Source organism: Peromyscus californicus, unplaced genomic scaffold (genome assembly GCF_007827085.1).
Source record: "Peromyscus californicus insignis strain IS unplaced genomic scaffold, ASM782708v3 Scaffold_20__1_contigs__length_68692818, whole genome shotgun sequence".
Lineage (NCBI taxonomy): Eukaryota > Metazoa > Chordata > Mammalia > Rodentia > Cricetidae > Peromyscus > Peromyscus californicus.
Window position 1 is genome coordinate 38,450,363 of NW_026294503.1, and position 18,381 is coordinate 38,468,743.

Below are 18,381 nucleotides of genomic sequence, written 5' to 3' on the forward strand. Positions count from 1 at the left end.
GTTTGAGTGTGTGTGTGTGTGTGTGTGTGTGTGTGTGTGTGTGTGTGTGTGAGAGAGAGAGAGAGAGAGAGAGAGAGAGAGAGAGAGAGAGAGAGAGAGCGCTCTGGCTCCTGGCACATGCTTAGCACTTACTCATCACAGATCCTCAAAGCAGAGCTATGCTGTGCACTGGGGTACAGAAAAGATGCACCCCTTGGCTAGGAACATGTAAGTGGCTGGTGCTATTTCAGGATTTCAATCCAGGGCATCTCCGACTCTTTCATAGTTCTTTTCTGTTCTAATTCTCTATAAATAGATAACATAAGCAAGTTGGAAAGCAGGATGGGAAGCTGGCAGTATGGAATGGTGCTTATCTTTGTGCATCATCCCCCTGTTTAAAATGTGCCCACTGTATTAGTTCACTGCCCTGGCACCTATTTGGGGGTGGGAGTACCTTGCCAAACAGAAGAGGGATAGTAAATAGGAATTAGCTTGGCATAGTAAAAGCGTGCCCACATCCTCAGGCCACCAAACTGGGGTGTCCAGGACAGACCCAGAGCTGTCTTTTACTATCTGTAACATTTCCCTAGTGTCTCCTGTGAAGGCTGGAAATTCAAAGATACACAAAGACTACCTGTAGGACATTTATGGATGGTTAAAGTTGGGAAAGACTTCTAAAATAATCAGTTTTATGAGAAACAAATGCCCTTGCCCAAACTCAAGCTGGATTTGGAGAAACAGAGTGCAGCAAAAACCAGACTTTCCTCACAGTCTTCCCATACCTGGAAAGCAGACATAGACAGGTTCATTACCAAAAACAATCTCCCCCATCACACACATCCATCCTCCAGCTCCTCATTGACTGAGTGACAGCATTCTGGGGTGCACAGTCCTAACTAGATGTCACCTAGGTTTCATTGGGTTTTTTTGTTTGTTTTGTTTTTTGTTCGTTTTTTGTTTCATTTTTTGTTTTTGTCGGAGCTGAGGACCGAACCCAGGGCCTTGTGCTTGCTAGGCAAGCGCTCTACCACTGAGCTAGATCCCCAACCCTTTGTTTTCATTTTAAAGACAGAATCTCACTATGTGGCCAGAGTTTTCGATGGAGACCAAGCTGGTGTCAAACTCACAGAGTTCCTGTTAACCTCTGCCTTCCCAGTGCTGGGATTAAAGGCATGCAACACCACACCTGTTCCTCATTACTTTCTTATATCCTTTCTTCTTTTATGTTCACGTCTCACAACAAAGACTCTCTTTCTGGCTTTTCCCACCCCAGTATCCTGTTACTTAGGGGCCCTACAGATGCGTGGACTTAGTCACGTACACAGGCTGCCTGTGATTTTTCCACCCTGAGCTAAACTTCTGCTTTGGGAGGAGGGGCAGCAACCTGAAAGTTCCGACAAGCGAGCACCAGCTGCCTCTGTCATTAAGCTTTGGCCTCACGATGGGACTTTTTATCTCGAAAGGGGACCATCCTAATTTATTTACAGCGCTTTCACCCTCATGGTCACACCAGGTCCCCACGGAGTGCTTAGAGGGGGTGGAGGCTTTTAACTGAGGCTTTCTGTAACTTGATGGTAGGCTGGGTGGCTTAAAGAGGGGTGTTAACTGGTCAGTTCTGGAGGCTAGAAGTATGAGGGTAGAACACCAGCAAAGTGAGATTTTCATGAGGCCCTTGCCGTGATTGAAGTGTGCCCTGACTACAAAGATTGCTCACCTTTGCTACATGTGGAATTTATATGACAATTTGATAGCATTATTTAAGAACTACTGGGTCTTAACTCAATCCTGCATAAGAATATTTATAATATGCATAAATAAAAATATGCATAAATAAGATAGGATTTATTACTAGGACCTACAAAGACCAATCCTCATTAATTTTTTTATCGTGTTTTATGAAGAAACATATGTGTGCAGCTATTTTCTCTGGGAAAAGACCTTGAAAGTTTAATACATGGTAGTAAGTAATATTAAATTCTTTGTCCACGCTAATACCGTACACAAGAACAAAGAAGTGTGCTCCCAAAGACCCATACGTGGAAGTTTACTCCTTGTGATGATGTACTGAAGAGGGTGGAAACGTCATCTGACCTTGGCGACTAGAGGTGGATCATTAGGAGATGATCAGGATTAAGATCCTTGGTATGATTAGGATTAAATACTGGTCACTCGGTAAGAAGAGGGCTAGAAGACAGACGAACAGACACAGAAACAAGCACACTCCTGGTCTGGTGTGCTGCTCTGTGCCATGGGGGCACTTGGGCCAGCAAAGCTCCACAGTACATATGACAAATAAACCTCTGTCCTTTATAGTTTACCAGTGCTTGGCTATTATGCCAAGCAGCAGCTAATGCACTGATAGGCCAGCTCCTCTGGCCTGCTAACTTCTTATGTCTTCATGGTAGATCCATTCAGCTAGCCCTCCGGCCTCTTTGAAGGGCACTAATCACACTAATAAGGTCAGAGTTCTCCTGACCTCATCAACCTCCCTAAGACCAGACCTCCTAAACTGTCACATAGGGAATTAGTCTCAACATAGGAATTTGGGGAGAACCCATTCAGGTCATGACAAGCTTTGTTAGAAAATTCTTCAGTAACCTGGGGATGGAGCTCAGTGGAGCAATCTTAGACCTTGTCTGAAGAGGACACAAGGGTGCCAAAGAATGAAGGAAAGAAACAAGAAAAGAGCCAGCCAGATGGCTCGGCTTGTAAAGACACTTGCCACTGGGGTTGATGCCCTGAGTTCTATCCCCAGAACCCACAGAAGGGAAAAACCGACTCCCAGAAGCTCTCCTCTGATCTCCAAACATGCTTCGAGACATGTGTGTGTCCACACTCAAATCTTCACACCTTACACACACAATAATAAACCAACTGACGAAAAGAAAAGAAAGAAAACGAGAGAAAATTGTCCAGTAAAAAGAGATAGACTGCCGGGCGGTGGTGGCGCACGCCTTTAATCCCAGCACTCGGGAGGCAGAGCCAGGCGGATCTCTGTGAGTTCGAGGCCAGCCTGGGCTACCAAGTGAGTCCCAGGAAAGGCGCAAAGCTACAGAGAAACCCTGCCTCGAAAAACCAAAAAAAAAAAAAAAAAAAAAAAAAAAAAAAAAAAAAAAAAAAAGAGATAGACTATTCCAGGCAGTGGTGGTCCAGGACTTTAATCCCAGCACTCTGGAGGCAGAGGCAGGAGGATCTCTTGAATTTGAGGCCAGTCTGGTCTACAGAGTTAGTTCCAGAACAGCCAAGGGTACACAGAGAAACCCTGTCTCAAAAAAAAAATGAAAGAGAAAGAGAGAATCTGCTTCCCTGAAATACCCAGTATAACGGGAACTCAAAGAATAGGACCAAAAAGGCTGGATAGGATTGACAAGCGATAATTAAAACTGTAATGCAGGTTGGAGCCCCAAGCCATCACTCCTGAACTATATGCCTTCAATGTCACCATCTACTAAATGAGATGATTTCTCCAAAGGGCTGTTATCGGGATTAACATAAGAAATCAAGTGGATACAAAGTGAGGCAAATTCAGTTACATATTCCCTATATGGCGCTGTAACAAGGTGATGATAAGTCTTTATTTACCTAGGATAATCTCCGAGATTGTCCTAGCTAAGAATATTCTGGCTGGGTAACAGGACCACTTCCCGTTGGATAAAAACTGTCAGCTCTCGGGGCTTCTGTCTCCCACTTGACCACTAGACTATCTCTCACCTGAGCTTTCTAGTTCACAGGCCAGGGAGTGGGAGATCTAACTGCCTTCTTCAGCATCACCAAGAAGTCCCTTGGTTAGACCTTGGCAACTCTTCCCTCGAAATGCTGCAGTGACGGAGCTGGAGAGATGGCTCAGTCGGCAAAATGCTTGTGTCACGAGCATGAAGACCTGAGTTTGGATCTAGCACCCACACCAAACATGGGCATGGTGAAATGCGTCTGTAACCCCAGCACTGGGGAGGCTGTCACAGGAGGATCCTTGGGGCTTTTGAGCCAAGTTGCCTCGCAAAAATGACTGTCTCCAGGTTCACAGAGAGATCTGAAAAACTAAGGTGGGGGGTGACAGAGGAAGATGCAAAATGTTGACCTCTGACCTCCACATACACAAGCACATTAAAAAAAACACATTCACATATATGTACTACAGACACAAATAATACAGTGGTGGTGGTTACAGTTTATGGAACTCCCACGTGATCATGTGCTGCGGGCCGCAGGAATATATCATAAGAACTCAGCTGGTTATGGCAAAGTCACTACCTGGAGGGATCAGGGAATTCCTCCAGAGGAAGCCAAATTCCAAGAAGCTTTTGGTGTCATTTGGCTTGTTATATATCAGCTGTATTCTGTTATGAAAATCATGTGTGCCTTCATAGTTTTCCCAATTGACTTTTCCCTAAGAAGGGCTAACAGTGTGGACTGATCACTCTCTGGACATACACATTCCAGGTTTTGGAGAACAGACTCAGGAAAGGCTTTCTCTGGAATCAGATATCTCTCTTGGCCACTTTCAAGGACTAGCAGTAATAACAGTCCACATGAAGGTCTCCTGATTTAAGACAAATTCCACAAGGAGACACCGCCTAGGTCAGGTGGACATTAAATAATAGCTTTACACAATTTAGCTCAGACCCTCCTTTCTTACATCCTTACTAACTTTATAGACCTTTAACTCCTTACCTAACCACTTCTAGGAATATTTAGATAACTTTCTGTGCTGATAGCTATGCTCAGTCAGAACCCCAGTTCAAGCCTCCCTGTAATTATCATCATTGGCAGCATCTGGCCAGGTCCATCCCCAGATGGAGGAAAGTACCTTATCAGAGATACCTCTGTACTCCGTAAGAACAGACTTAAGCATCCAGGCCACCTGTTTGAGAAGGCCTGGCAGATGTGCCAATTAAGCTTAACTACCTCCTTTCCCAAATCTTGCCTCCAGTTCCAGATCTCCCTTTAACTATCACCAGAGGCATCTACTTGCACACAGGTTGCCTAGCGACCGAGCACACTTTCCCCCACCCTGCAGAAAAACAGCAGATAGCTTGGACAGATAGGAGCCACAGGAAAAAAAGAAGGCAGTTTTATTTTCTCCCATTGACCTAGCAACTTATAGATTCTTAACATTTTCTACTAATCACATTTAAGACTATAGTTGAGCACATAAGATTCCCTCTTCTTAGATATTACCGGAATTTAGTCTTTAGTTAATTCATTTCCCCATTGGCCACTTCCCTTTGGGGTTGCAAATGATAATTAACAGTTATTGCCTCTCAGTATGATTCTTATCACCCCTCCATTTGGCCCTGGAAGCCTGGCTTTGCACTGCTAAGGGAATACTGCTTGTAAGTGTATATCTACCAGGACTTCCAGGGCACGTGGAGGATGGAGAAAAGAAAAGAGAATGAAAGAACTAGACGGGTAAGAACTTGAGAGGAACAAACTGAGATGGGGAAGAACTAAATTGAAGGGCTAGAAGAGAGTAATAGAGGAACGAGATGGAAGATGAGGAAGAGCCAGATGGGGAAGTACTATCTGGGTAAGAACAAGCTGAAAAGGACCTAGATGAGGCAGAATTAAGATAGAACTTAGATAAGTATAGAGAGAAATCAGGCAAGAAAGGAGCTAGGCATGAGAACAGAACTAAAGCTGTGTATAAAGGATGTTATGCCAGAGGAATTAAAGCAAGTGGACTATAGAGCTCGGTGTGCTGAGATTCTATTTCTGAAAATAGTCCTCGCCATTAGTAGTTCTCTCTCCTGAGCCCCTGGGATGTATAATATTAAGGCTGGTCCCTCTAATATTATACAAGAATCATGTGTGATGAATGAGCTTCTCATAAGTGTCTCACATAAACTCACTCTGTCCCTGTAAGGCAGGTCACCCTAGTTAAAAGGACAGCCATACTCCTTGTGGCCCTTCTTTGGTATGGAGCCACTGAGAAATAAAATATGGGAATTAGACAATGTATATTACACTGCTGGCTCTATTGTCAATGTATTGGGTGGTGAGGACCCAGAATTTTGTGTTTGATTTGCTAACTCCTCCTTTAGGATAATTCAGACTCCAGTATAGACAGCAACCCTCCCTTAAAGTCAACACTTAGGGTCTGGTTCAGTGGTTAAGAGCACACACGCTGTTCTAGCAGAGGACCAGAGTTCCAAACCCAACATTCATGTCAGGTGGCTCACAACTGTCTGTGGCCATAGCTGTAGAGGATCTGACCACTCTGACTTCTGTGGCACCTGCACTCAACGTTCACATACTGGTATGCATATAAGAAAGTCAACAACTAAAGAGCGAAGGCAGCTCTCGTGCCGTCCAGGCTTGTGTTGAAACTTGCTATGTGATCCAGGATGACCTTGATCTTCTGATTCTTTTGCCTCCACCTCCCCAGTTCAGGATGACAGGGATGTGGGGATTAAACCCAAGACTACACGCATGTTAAGCGAGCAGTCTACCAACCGAGCTGCATCTCCAGTCAAAAAGCCTGGAAATTAACCCCAAGGTTAGGTGATCTAAGCTCATTTCAAACCTCGCAGTGCCTGTGCGAAACAGCTCTACTGCACAGGTGGATGGAAAGTGAAGGAAAGGGGATCGGTGGTAAATAAGCAGCAAGCCAGGATGCCCCCCAGGTCTGGGGAAGTACAACAGCTGAGTTCAGAGGCGTAGCCGTGCCTGGAGGAAGAGAGGCTGTATCTCCCTTTTGCAAAACAGTATCACACCAGACTTGAGAGGAGACAGAGGGCGACACCGAAGTGTCAGCCAAAGCATGGGCTCCTGGGGAACAGGGTCGAACCCGCAAAGCCTGGTGTCACTCAATCCACTCCATGAATGAACAAATGAATGAAAGAATAAAAGGCTGTGAACCACAAAGTCCCTACGCCAGGCAGCGGCCGGCCAATAAACGCCTTCGCCAAGAGACCCGCCCCAAGGCCCCACCTTCCGCCCGCTGTCAGAGTTCCCTCCAGACGCTCCCAAAATCCGGAGTGGTGGATTAGATTCCCTTCTGAGACTGCGCATGCTCCGCGGCGCCCTGGGAGGGGGGCAGATTTGAAAGCGATTGGCCGGGAGAAGCCAAGCTCCGCCCGACTCCGCCCATCCCAGAGCTGGTCCTATCCACAGCCGAAGATTCGCCTTTTTCCCAGCACCGCCCCGCCGCACACCGCGCCCTGAGGCGGAACCTATCGTCAATCCGGTTGAGAAAAGAGGGAGGAGAAGAGGAAGTGACGCACAGCGCCAGCGGAAGGCGGGCAGTCGGCGCTTGTTGCTCTGGGAACTGAGTTCTCGGCCTGCGTCAATCGTGCGTCATAGGTGGGTGGGCCTCTTCTTACGCGTGCGCGGTCGTAGGTGCGAGCGCGGGAAGAACCCTAATTTAGGCCGAAAATGGGTTCAGAGTCGCATGTGAAAGCGGCCTGGGTCGGGAAAAAGAGTGAGATGCCCGGCCTGAACCAGCCCAGCGACCCAGGAGTTGGCTTGGGTGTCTGTGTGAGATTTCAAATGTTTTGAACTCCCCAAGGAGCTGAGGCTGGTCTTGAAATCCTGACCCTCCAGTCTTTACCTCCTGCATGCTTAACAGTCGTGTACCACCACACCTGGTTTATACTATGCTGAGGATCAAACCTAGGGCGTCATGAGCCTTAGCCAAGCTCTCTACCAACAGAGCTACAGAGTCAACCCTTGCTCAGGTTATGATTAAAATGCAGTCATGCTGAAACACTTCATTCAGGGTAACTTGAATGACTTCGTGTTCACGGCCAATCACTCCTGTTTGACTCAGAATAAACCTTCTTAGGGTTTTGTTTTGTTTTTCAAAATCACGCCTTGATTGGATGTTGGTAAGGTCATTTAAATAGAACAGTTCTTCATTCTCAAAGAGAAGGTTAATTTTGGGAAATAGTTTGGCAACAGTGTGTGCTTTCCAACTATAAGAAAATTGGCATGAACTGTCAACAAAACTCACGGCTTTATGCATGGTCACCAAAATTTTTCCTTTTGCCTAATCTATCATTCTCTTGGTGTGGCTGTTATGTAGAAGCAACAAATGTTTGCACTAATACGAAATAGCATTTTCACACACAAGAACTTTTTAGTTTGTTAGTTGACCTAAGTATTATATTTGTGCTCAAGTGTCCATACCAATGCAGAGTGCCCACTTGTAGAACGAGAAAGATTGTCCAAAAATTTATAATCCAATTTAATAAAGACGGAGTTTTACACTAAAAGAAAAGAATGTAAAAGAATTAGAAAACAAAAAAATCCTATCAAGAATTTATCGGAGAACCTGCAATTCCATATGTGACCACCAGATGTCAGACGGTGCTAGCAGCCATACTAGGGAAACAGGACATCTGGGTTGAATTAGGATCTAATTGCCTCAAATTGCCTCTGAAAACCAGGGTTTTGTCACTTTGTCGGGGATCCTGGGTCAGGGAGTTCTGGGCAAATCCTGAGTAGACAAGCCGAGGAGGACCTCATAAGAGAGCTATAAATGAATCGGCAGTGGTTTACTTCTCGAATAGTTATTTAAGAATTCAAGTTATGCTGGGTGCAGTGGTATACAATGCTTTAATCCCAGAACTGTGGAGGCAGAGGCATGTAGATCTCTGTTGAGTTCAAGGCTAGTCTGGACTACATAGAGAGTCCCTTATCACAGAAAGAAATAGAATTCAAGTTATTCAGTACACTGCTTTTCATTACATTGTGTATCAAATGTCACACATACAGTAATATATAATAATATAATTGAAAACATATATCGTATATATGTGATGCTATTGCCTTATAATTAGAATGTTGGTCTGTATAGTCTGTATCTTAAATATTACAGCATTAAATACAATTTTATTTTTAAAATTTCTATTTATTTATTCATGTGTATATGTGGGTGCATCTGTGGTATCTTTTTTTTTTTTTTTTTTTTTTTTGGTTTTTTTTCGAGACAGGGTTTCTCTGTGTAGCTTTGCGCCTTTCCTGGAACTCGCTTTGGAGACCAGGCTGGCCTCGAACTCACAGAGATCTGCCTGTCTCTGCCTCCCGAGTGCTGGGATTAAAGGCGTGCGCCACCACCGCCCGGCCATCTGTGGTATCTTTAACTCCAGCACTTAGGAAGCAGACACAGACACAGCAGATCTTTGTGAGTCTGAGGACAGTTGGGGCCACATAGAGAGGCCCTGTCTCAGAAAACAGAAAAAAAAAAAAAAAAACAAAGAGCCAGTCGGTGGTGGCGCACACCTTTAATCCCAGCACTCGGGGGGCAGAGCCAGGTGGATCGCTGTGAGTTCGAGGCCAGCCTGGTCTACAGGGCGAGATCCAGGACAGGCACCAAAACTACACAGAGAAACCCTGTCTCGAAAAACAAAAAACCAAACAAAAACAAAGAAAAGCAGTCAGGGAGCACTCGTGGTGGAGCATACCTGTAACCCCAACTCTCAGGGCTGAGACAGAAGGGCTGCAAGTCCAAAGCCAGCTTGGGGTACATAGCCACATAGCAAGATCCTGTCTCAAGCTGGGCAGTGGTGGCACATGCCTTTAATCCCAGCACTCGGGAGGCAAAGCCAGGCAGATCTCTGTGAGTTCGAGGCCAGCCTGTTCGACAGAGCGAGCTCCAGGACAGGAACCAAAACTACACGGAGAAATCCTGTCTCGAAAAGCCAAAAAAACAAAAAAGAAGAAGAAGATCCTGTCTCAAAGAGAAGTGGGGAGGGCAGGGAGAGGACTCTGTGGTTAAAGTACTTGGCCACACAAGAGTGAGGACTGGAGTTAGGGTCCTGAGAAGCCATGTAAAATGCTGAGTGGCCAAGGTGGCCAGCCTGTAATCCCAGCCTCAGAAGGCAAAGACGAGGGATTCCTGAGAAAGCTGACAGAGATGGAAGAGAACCAAGGAAGATTCCCAACATCAACCTCAGGCCTCTACATGCATATGTACCTATGTGCAACACACACACACACACACACACACACACACACACACACACACACACACACACACACATATGCAAATACACATGCACACATGCATACCACACTCAGACACACATGAAAAGAAAAAAGGAGACAAAATATTCAAATTAAGGACTGGAGAGATGGTTCAGTTGATAAAGTCTTTGCCCCATATGAGGACTTAAGTTTGATCCCCAGGACTCACATGAAGAAGACATGGCCGTGTGCACTGGGGATGTGGGGACAGAAGAATCCTGGGTCTGGCTGGCCAGCTAGTCTAGCCAGATCAGTGACCTCCCAGTCTCAAAATATAAGCTGGAGATCAATTGAGGAAGACGCTACACATCAACTCCTGGCCTCCACAAACACACACACACACACACACACACACACACACACACACACACGCACGCACGCACGCATGCACGCACACACGCACATATACAGATGTATTTAATAAATGCATTTTTAAAATTCTTCGGTCAACAAGATGGCTGAGCAGGTAAAGGTGCTCACTGCCAAGCCGGAGGACTTGAGTTCAATCCTCAGCACCCACATGGTAGGAGGGAACTGACTCCCCCACAAGCTGCCCTCTAACCTCCAACATGTGCACCCCCTACACATATGCACATATAAATAAATAAAATATAAGGAAAGCTAGTTTATTAATTCTGGGATCTGAAGCCATAACCAAAAGCAACAGCTTACCTGTTACAGTCCATCCTTGAGGGAAGCCAGGAGCTTGAAGCAGAAACTGAAGCAGAGGCTTGCACTGGGGCTCACATTCATCTGGCTTTGTTGCACAGCCCAGACCCAACTGCCATAGTGGGCTGGACCCTCTTATATCAATTAGCAATCAAGACAATGCCCCTGCAGACATTCCTATGGCCAATTTGATTGGAGACAGTTCCTCCTTTGAGGTTTCTTCTGTGGCCTGTCAAGTTGACAATCAAAATATGCCATCACACCCTCATCCTCACCCTCCTTGGGGCTACAAATTCTCAGAGTCCGGGATTCAGCTGGATCTCTCCACTAAGGCAATCCTCCTGGAGAAAGTATCCTTACCATTTTGAAATGTGCCAGAATGATTCTTCAACAATATAAAATCCACAGCTAGGTAACTCTCTAACTTCATCTGTACACTAAAATTGGAGATACTGACCTTGCCAAATGTTGGCACAGCTATGGAGGAACTGTGGTTTGGGCTCACTGCTGAGGAACATAAAGTGCCACAAACAGTTTAGGATAGAGCTAAGCAAAAATTTCCATCCCCCTCACACATACATGCCACATAACCCACTAATTCCCCTCTTGGGTGTTTATTAAAAGAAAAAAAAACCACATGTGTGTGAATGTCCACAGTAGCTTCAGTCATAATGGCCACCAATAGCAGAAAAGAAAAAAAGCAAAAACCATGTATAACAGGAAGATGGGACCACTACATAGTAAGAAAAAAGAAGCTGCAGACATATTCTGTGATGTAGAGGAAGCTCACATGTCTAGTGAAGGCAGTCTGACATGGAAGAGTGGCTAACTACATTGATATGAAGCTCTGGACAAGACAGCTCTAATCCACAGTGACAGACAGCTCAGGTGTGTCCTGGGCCCACGTTAAAAATGCACAGGAAAAGACAATAGAGATTTGGTAAGGGGCTAATAGGAATGTCCACATCTTTTTTGTGATGTTGACATGGATGTATGTATTTGTCCAACATCACTGAGACACTTAAAATGAGTACATTTTATTACATAGAATAATGTGTTCTGACTGGCAGTGGTGCGTCCAGAGGCTGAGCCTGAGGATTCTGAATTCAAGGCCGGCCTGTGCTGCATACCAACAAGTAATGTGTTCAGGGAATAACACTGAGAAAGAAAGCCCTTGCCCCAAGACCCTCAGTTTGAACTTGACTACCACAAACAAAGCTTAGAGAACACAGTGCCTTCTGTTCCTGTCCAACTGCTTCTGTAAACAGATGTCCCTACAGTGCTTCTACAGTCACTACAACTAGGGGTGAGATTGCTACCAACACTCTCCCACTCAAAAGTTAAAGTCTGAGCGCTCACACTTATGACCTCGGAAGTGGGGAGCCTGGGGCAGGAGGGCTGCAGTGAGTTTGGCACCAGACCTGCATAGTGAACTCCAGATCAGTCCAGAGGAAAAACAGAAAACTAGTCTGGGACTGGAAGGTAACTCCGACAAGAGAGGATTGGCCTTGCATGCCTGGAGACCTGGGTTTGATCCTCAGAATCCATGTAAAACAGCGGTGTAACAGTGGACGCCTGTGACACCAGAACTGGGAACACAGAGAAAGGAAGACCTTTGGGTTTGCAAGCTAGCTAGGCAGGCTGAATTCAGACCATGTCTCAAGAGTAAGCTCTACCTCTCTTGAGGGTGGTAGCTGATGTTGACCTACCAGGTTGAGCAAATACCCATGCAGAGGTACATGCACATGAAAAACCAAGGTCATAAAAGACTTCCACCCAGCAATCACCAGTTTGATGCCAGCAGGGCTACATAACATGACCCCCCCATTCCTACTACCACCACAGAAATAAAACTTGTATCAAGAGATTCAAGTGCAGCTCCATCTGTTTTTAATCCTCTATTCTTTCTTTCTCTCCACCCCTTCTTTTTAAAGAAAAAAAATTTTGGAGACAGATTCCTTAAAGTCACCCAGGTGGTCTTGAACTCCTGAGCTCAAGTGATCATCAGTCCTCAGCCTCCTGAGCATCAATCAGGGGCTGCAAGCAGCACCACCACACCCAGCTTGTAAGTTCCCTGCCAGAATTTGTCACATTTGTGGTTCTTTTTTTCAATCTATTGTACATCAACAATAACTGTAATGATAATTAATGAAAAGCATCTTAGCCAAATGTGACGGCTTATGTCTATGATCTCAGCACGAAGGACACTGAGGCAGGATTGCCAAGAATTCAGTCAACCTAAGCTACACAGTGAGACCCTAGCTTCAAAAACAAACAAACAAAAAATACATTTAAAAAACCATTTTGTCATGCGGTAGTGGTGCACACCTTTAATCTCAGCACTTGAGAGGTAGAGGCAGGAGGATCTCTCTGAATTTGAAACCAGCCTGGTCTACAGAGTGAGTTCCAGGACCGTCAAGACTACACAGAGAAACTGTCTTGGACACCACAGCCCCCCAACCACCACCACCAAAAAGCAACATTTTGATTCTTAAAGCCCATCGCAGGGTCTCTCAACCTGTGACTTTCGACTCCTTTGGGACTGAATGACCCTTTCACCAGGGTCGCCTAAGACCATTGGTACAACAGGATACATAACAGTAGCGAAATTACAGTTATGAAGTAACAATGAAAATGATTTTATGGTTGAGGGGGTCACCACAACATGAGGAACTGTATTAAAGGGTCGCAGCATTAAGAAGGCCGAGAACCACTGGCCTATGGGCACAGGATATATTTAGTTGCGTCATTTTAGTGGTAATGTTCCAGAGAGGCTTTAGCCCAGTCGGGCTTCAAACTCTGTGGCTGAGGATAACCAAGAATATCTAATCTCCCTGCCTCCACCTCCCACAATGTGGAAATGAATATTTATTTTTATTTTGTGCATGTGTTCATGTGTGAGTGCACGTGTGTGTGGGGGTGTTTATGCAAAATCCAAAGATCGATATTATACCTTCATTGCTTTGTCTTTTTTTAAGATTTATTTATGATGTATACAGTGTTCTGCCTGCATATATGCCTGTGAACCAGAAGGGAACATTAGATCCCATGATGGGTGGTTGCGAGCCAACATGCGGTTGCTGGGAACTGAACTCAGGACCGCTGGAAGAACAGCCAATGCTCTTAACCTCTGCGCCACCTCTCCAGCCCCCATTGCTTTGTCTTATTTCTTTATTGTTCTGTTTCACTTTTGCTGTTGTTCTGTGTGGTGATGTTTTGTTTGTACTCTAACAAATAAAATTTGCCTCAGGCCGGGCGGTGGTGGTGCACGCCTTTAATCCCAGCACTTGGGAGGCAGAGCCAGGCGGATCTCTGTGAGTTCGAGGCCAGCCTGGGCTACCAAGTGAGTTCCAGGAAAGGCGCAAAGCTACACAGAGAAACCCTGTCTTGAAAAACCAAAAAAAAAAAAAAAAAATTTGCCTGAAGATCAGAGGACAGAGCCAGCTACTACATTAAACATAGAAGCCAGGCAGTGGTGGCACACACCTTTAATCCTAGCACTTGGGAGGCAGAGATCTGTCTGGATCTCTGTGAGTTCAAAACCACCCTGGACTACACGAGATTAATCCAGTCTAAAAGAGAAACAGAGCCAGGCAATGGAGGCATACACCTTTATTTAATCCCAGTACTTGGGAGTCTCACGCCTTTAATCTCAGCACTAGGGAGGTTGAGACAGGAAGTGATATGGCTGGGCAGAGAAAGGAATGTAAGGCAGGAGGAGACATGAGTTCGGGTGCACTTCGGGCTGAGGAGATGGCGAGGTGAGAAGTGGCTTGTTTCCTCTGATCTCCCAGCACTTACCCCAATATCTGGCTCTGGATTTTTTTTATTATAAGACCAATTAGGATTTGTGCAACAGTTCTGAGACAAAGTCTCTCTGTGTGTAGCCTGTGTGGTTTGAATGAAAATGGCCCACAGAGGGCCATGTATTTGAATGCTTAGTCACCAGGGAGTGGAACTATTTGAGAAGGATTAGAAGGATTAGGTGGTGATGTGGCCTTGTTGGAGAAGGTGTGGCCTTGTTGGAGGAAGTGTGTCAATAAGGGTGGGGCTTTGAAGTTTTAAAAGCTCACACCAGCCTCTGGTCCACACCAGGCCCAGTGTCTCTCTGCCTGCTGCCTGTGGACCAGGATACAAAGCCCTCAGCTACTGCTCTGGCACCATGCCTATCTGCTTCCCACCATGATGATCAAGAACTAATCTTCTAAAACTATGAGCAAGTTCCCAATTAAATGTTTTCTTTAATGAGTTGCCTTCGATATGGTGTCTCATCACATCAATTGAACAGTAACTAAGAAAGTAATCTTGGCTGGGATCTGGAACTCACTATATAGACCAGACTGGCCTCAAACTGACACAGATCAGCTTGCCTCTGATAAAAAAGGCATGTGCCACTATGTTAAGCTGTGTGTGTGTGTGTGTGTGTGTGTGTGTGTGTGTGTGTGTGAGTGTGTGTGTGTGTGTGTTTTCAACCTTGTGGGTCCTGGGGAACCAACTCAGATCATCAGTCTTTATGGAAACACCTTTACCCACTGAGCCATTTTGCCAGCCCTCAATTTTGGGTTTGTTTTGTTTGGTGTTATTTTTGTTTGTTTGGTTGGTTGTTTGGTTGGTTGTTTGGCTGGGTGGATGGTTTTTGGTTTTTTGAGACAGGGTTTCTCTGTGTAGCTCTGGCTGTCCTGGAACTCACTCCAATTCAGAGATCTGCCTGCCTCTGCCTCCCAAGTACTGGGGTTAAAGGCACTGCTACCTTTTAAGCTTTTATTACATTTATTTATTTTGTTGATATGTGTGTAGGTGTGCATGTGCCAGGGCAGTCATGTGGAGGACAAAGGACAACTTGCAGAGCTTAGTTCTTCTTCCACTAAGTGGGGTCCAGGAATCAAACTTAGGTCCTCAGGCTTGTCGCCAATCACCGTTACCTGCCAAGCCATCTTGCAGACCCGTGATGGTTAATTTTGATTGTCTACTTGATTAGTTGTTAGAGGTTAGGGAAGCTCACCTCTGAGTGTGTATGTCAGGGTGGTTTCCAGAGATTAGAGCTGTCCTGATCCATGGTTTAATCCACTGATAGACGGAAAAGATGAATGGACTATTAGGAGGTAGTGGAATCATAGAAGGTGGGGATGGTGGAGGGAGCTGGGCTCCAGAACATGCCTTTGAAAGGTGTAACTGGGTCCTGGCCCCTTCCTATTACCACGATCTGTTTCCTGACCACCATAAGGTGGGAAACTCAACTCCACCACATGCTCTCAAGGCCATGGGAGTCCTCTTCAGCACAGTGATGGAGCGTGCCAACAAGGGGCCAAACCTAGAATGAAATTGTCCAACAACAAAGGACAAATAATTCCATTGAAAACAAACAAGACACAGACCAAGATGGGCACAGTCAAGGAAGGTCCCAGAGCTGTCAGAGGGGCTAGGAGTTTAGTCAGTAGGAGAAAGCTCACCCTCAGTGTTTCGTGTCTAGCCTAATAAACAAGAAGCCAACCTTATTTAGTGGATACTTCCTGCTTGAGGAAGCAAAGACACAAGGGTCTTCGTCAGTGGCTGCCTCTGTGCCACAACCCGCACAGCTGGAGCACGAAATCTGGCGAGGGACGCCTAGGTTAAACAGCACTCTAGACACCCAGTTTCAGTTCGTCAGGGAAGCAGATCCATTCCAAGGCCCTTGCAAATAAGCATTCAATTCTGCAACCTTGGCCGATGCATGAAAAGCTGCAGTCGCCACCTCTGCAATTCCCCAATGACAACAGAAGGCAGAGTCAGTGCAGAGCCACATGGACTGTGGTAGTTAGAATGTAATTGGCCCCCAGAAGCTCATATGGAGTGGCATTATAGGAGATGTGGCCTTGTTGGGGTAGGTATGGCCTTGTTGGAAAAAGTGCATTACTGTGGAGGCAGGCTTTGAGATCTTCTATATGCTCAAGCCATGCCCAGTGTTTCAGACCACTTCCTGTTGCCTGTAAGTCAAAATGTAGGATTCTCAGCTCTGTCTCCAGCACCACGTCTGCCTGCATGCCACCATGTCCCGCCATGATAATAAGGGACAAACTTCTGAAACTATAAGCCAGCCCCAATTAAATGTTTTTCTTTACAAAAGTTGCCATGGTTATAGTGTCTCTTCACAGCAATAGAAACCCTAAGACACTAGCCTAGGAGCAGGGAGCAGGAATGACATAGGAAAGGAGTGGAAGCCCACAAGAAGAAGTACCTGTGAAGGAGGGGAGATACTCAGTGGGTAAAGTGCCTGCCATGTTAGCATGAAGAACTGAGTTCGATCCCAGCATCAACACAAATGCCAATTGTAACAGTGCACACCTGTAATCCTAGCACTGGAAAGGCATACCCAGGCCAATTTCTGGAATTCTGCCAGACAGCCTCGGTGACTCAATGAGCTCCAAGTTCATTAAAACACCCAGTTTCAAAGACTGAAGTGGAGAGTGACAGAGGAAGGACAACGGATGCCAACCTATGGTCGACACAGACATGTAGATACACCACAACCATACACCACACACACAAGAAAGGAAGAGAACAACAACAACAAAAAAGAATTACAGTTACAATATCAAGTCCATTTGTATTTGGAAAATTAGAGAAAATATTCTATTATTTATCTTATCTTTACGAGTCTAAAGTTTTATATCTAATTTATCTTTTATCATTACTAAGGAAAACTTTAGGTCTGATTATTTAGTTTTTAATTCCATCAAAGACCCCAGAAGGGTGTAATGTTACCTAACAACAGGGACAGTTGGCTGCCTAGACAGCCACCCAAAGTTTTTCTGGAACATTGGGGCATCCATCTTTGGCCTACAGGCCTAGTATATCTGACAGACATTTTTGAAAAGCAGGGAATTTTGAAGGGTTGTCCTACCTTAAAGCTTGGCAGTCTCTTTTGTGTCCTGCTGGTCCAGTTTGGACAGCATACTGTCAGCACTTGAGGCAAAGGCAGTTTCTTTGCCCAGTTGGCTAGCTTTTGCCATAAAGAAAGCAAACTCCATATGGAATTTCTTTGATGCCCATCATTTTCTTTGAAGTAAATTGGTGTTGCCAGGAGCAGAAGTGTTTCGCAGTCAAGAAAAGTTTTATGTTATTAAGATATTTTTAATTTTTTGTTATTAAAACATTTTAAGTGCCATATTCTGTAGGTCTTTTAAGTGTTTGAAGATCATATGTCTATATAAATATATGTTTAGCCTTGAAAACATACCTAATATGACTATAAGTTTGATTATTATAGATGACTATTACCCTATATTTTTTAATTATACATTACATTTTAAAATGAGTTGCATAAGCACAATACCCCAGACAAGAGTAGAAACATACATGCAGTATAACAAAATTAGCTTTAAATTTGTATCAATAAACCAAAATCTATACCAATGTAAAATATTTTGAGATTAATAGTTTTTTTAAATTAAAGTAGATTCAATAATCTTCCCTTTTATCTCATCATTTCTATATCATATCCCCCCTTTTTCCTTTAGAAAGAGATGTTTGAATTTAACTTCTTTGTTTATTTTTTTTACTATGACCAATAACAACTTGTAAACAATCCCCCTAAACAATGACAAATATCCATAATCCATTGAATAGCCAAAACCCACCCATACCCCATCTCTTGGGAATGTGAGCGTCATTCTCTACACTACTTCCTGTTGTTTGTGGGCACTGGTATCTCTGTGGGAACCTTAAGAAAATCAGGATAATTGTTAAGTCATGACTGGAGTAGTTTGTGAGGTTGGACCAGTAGCCTTG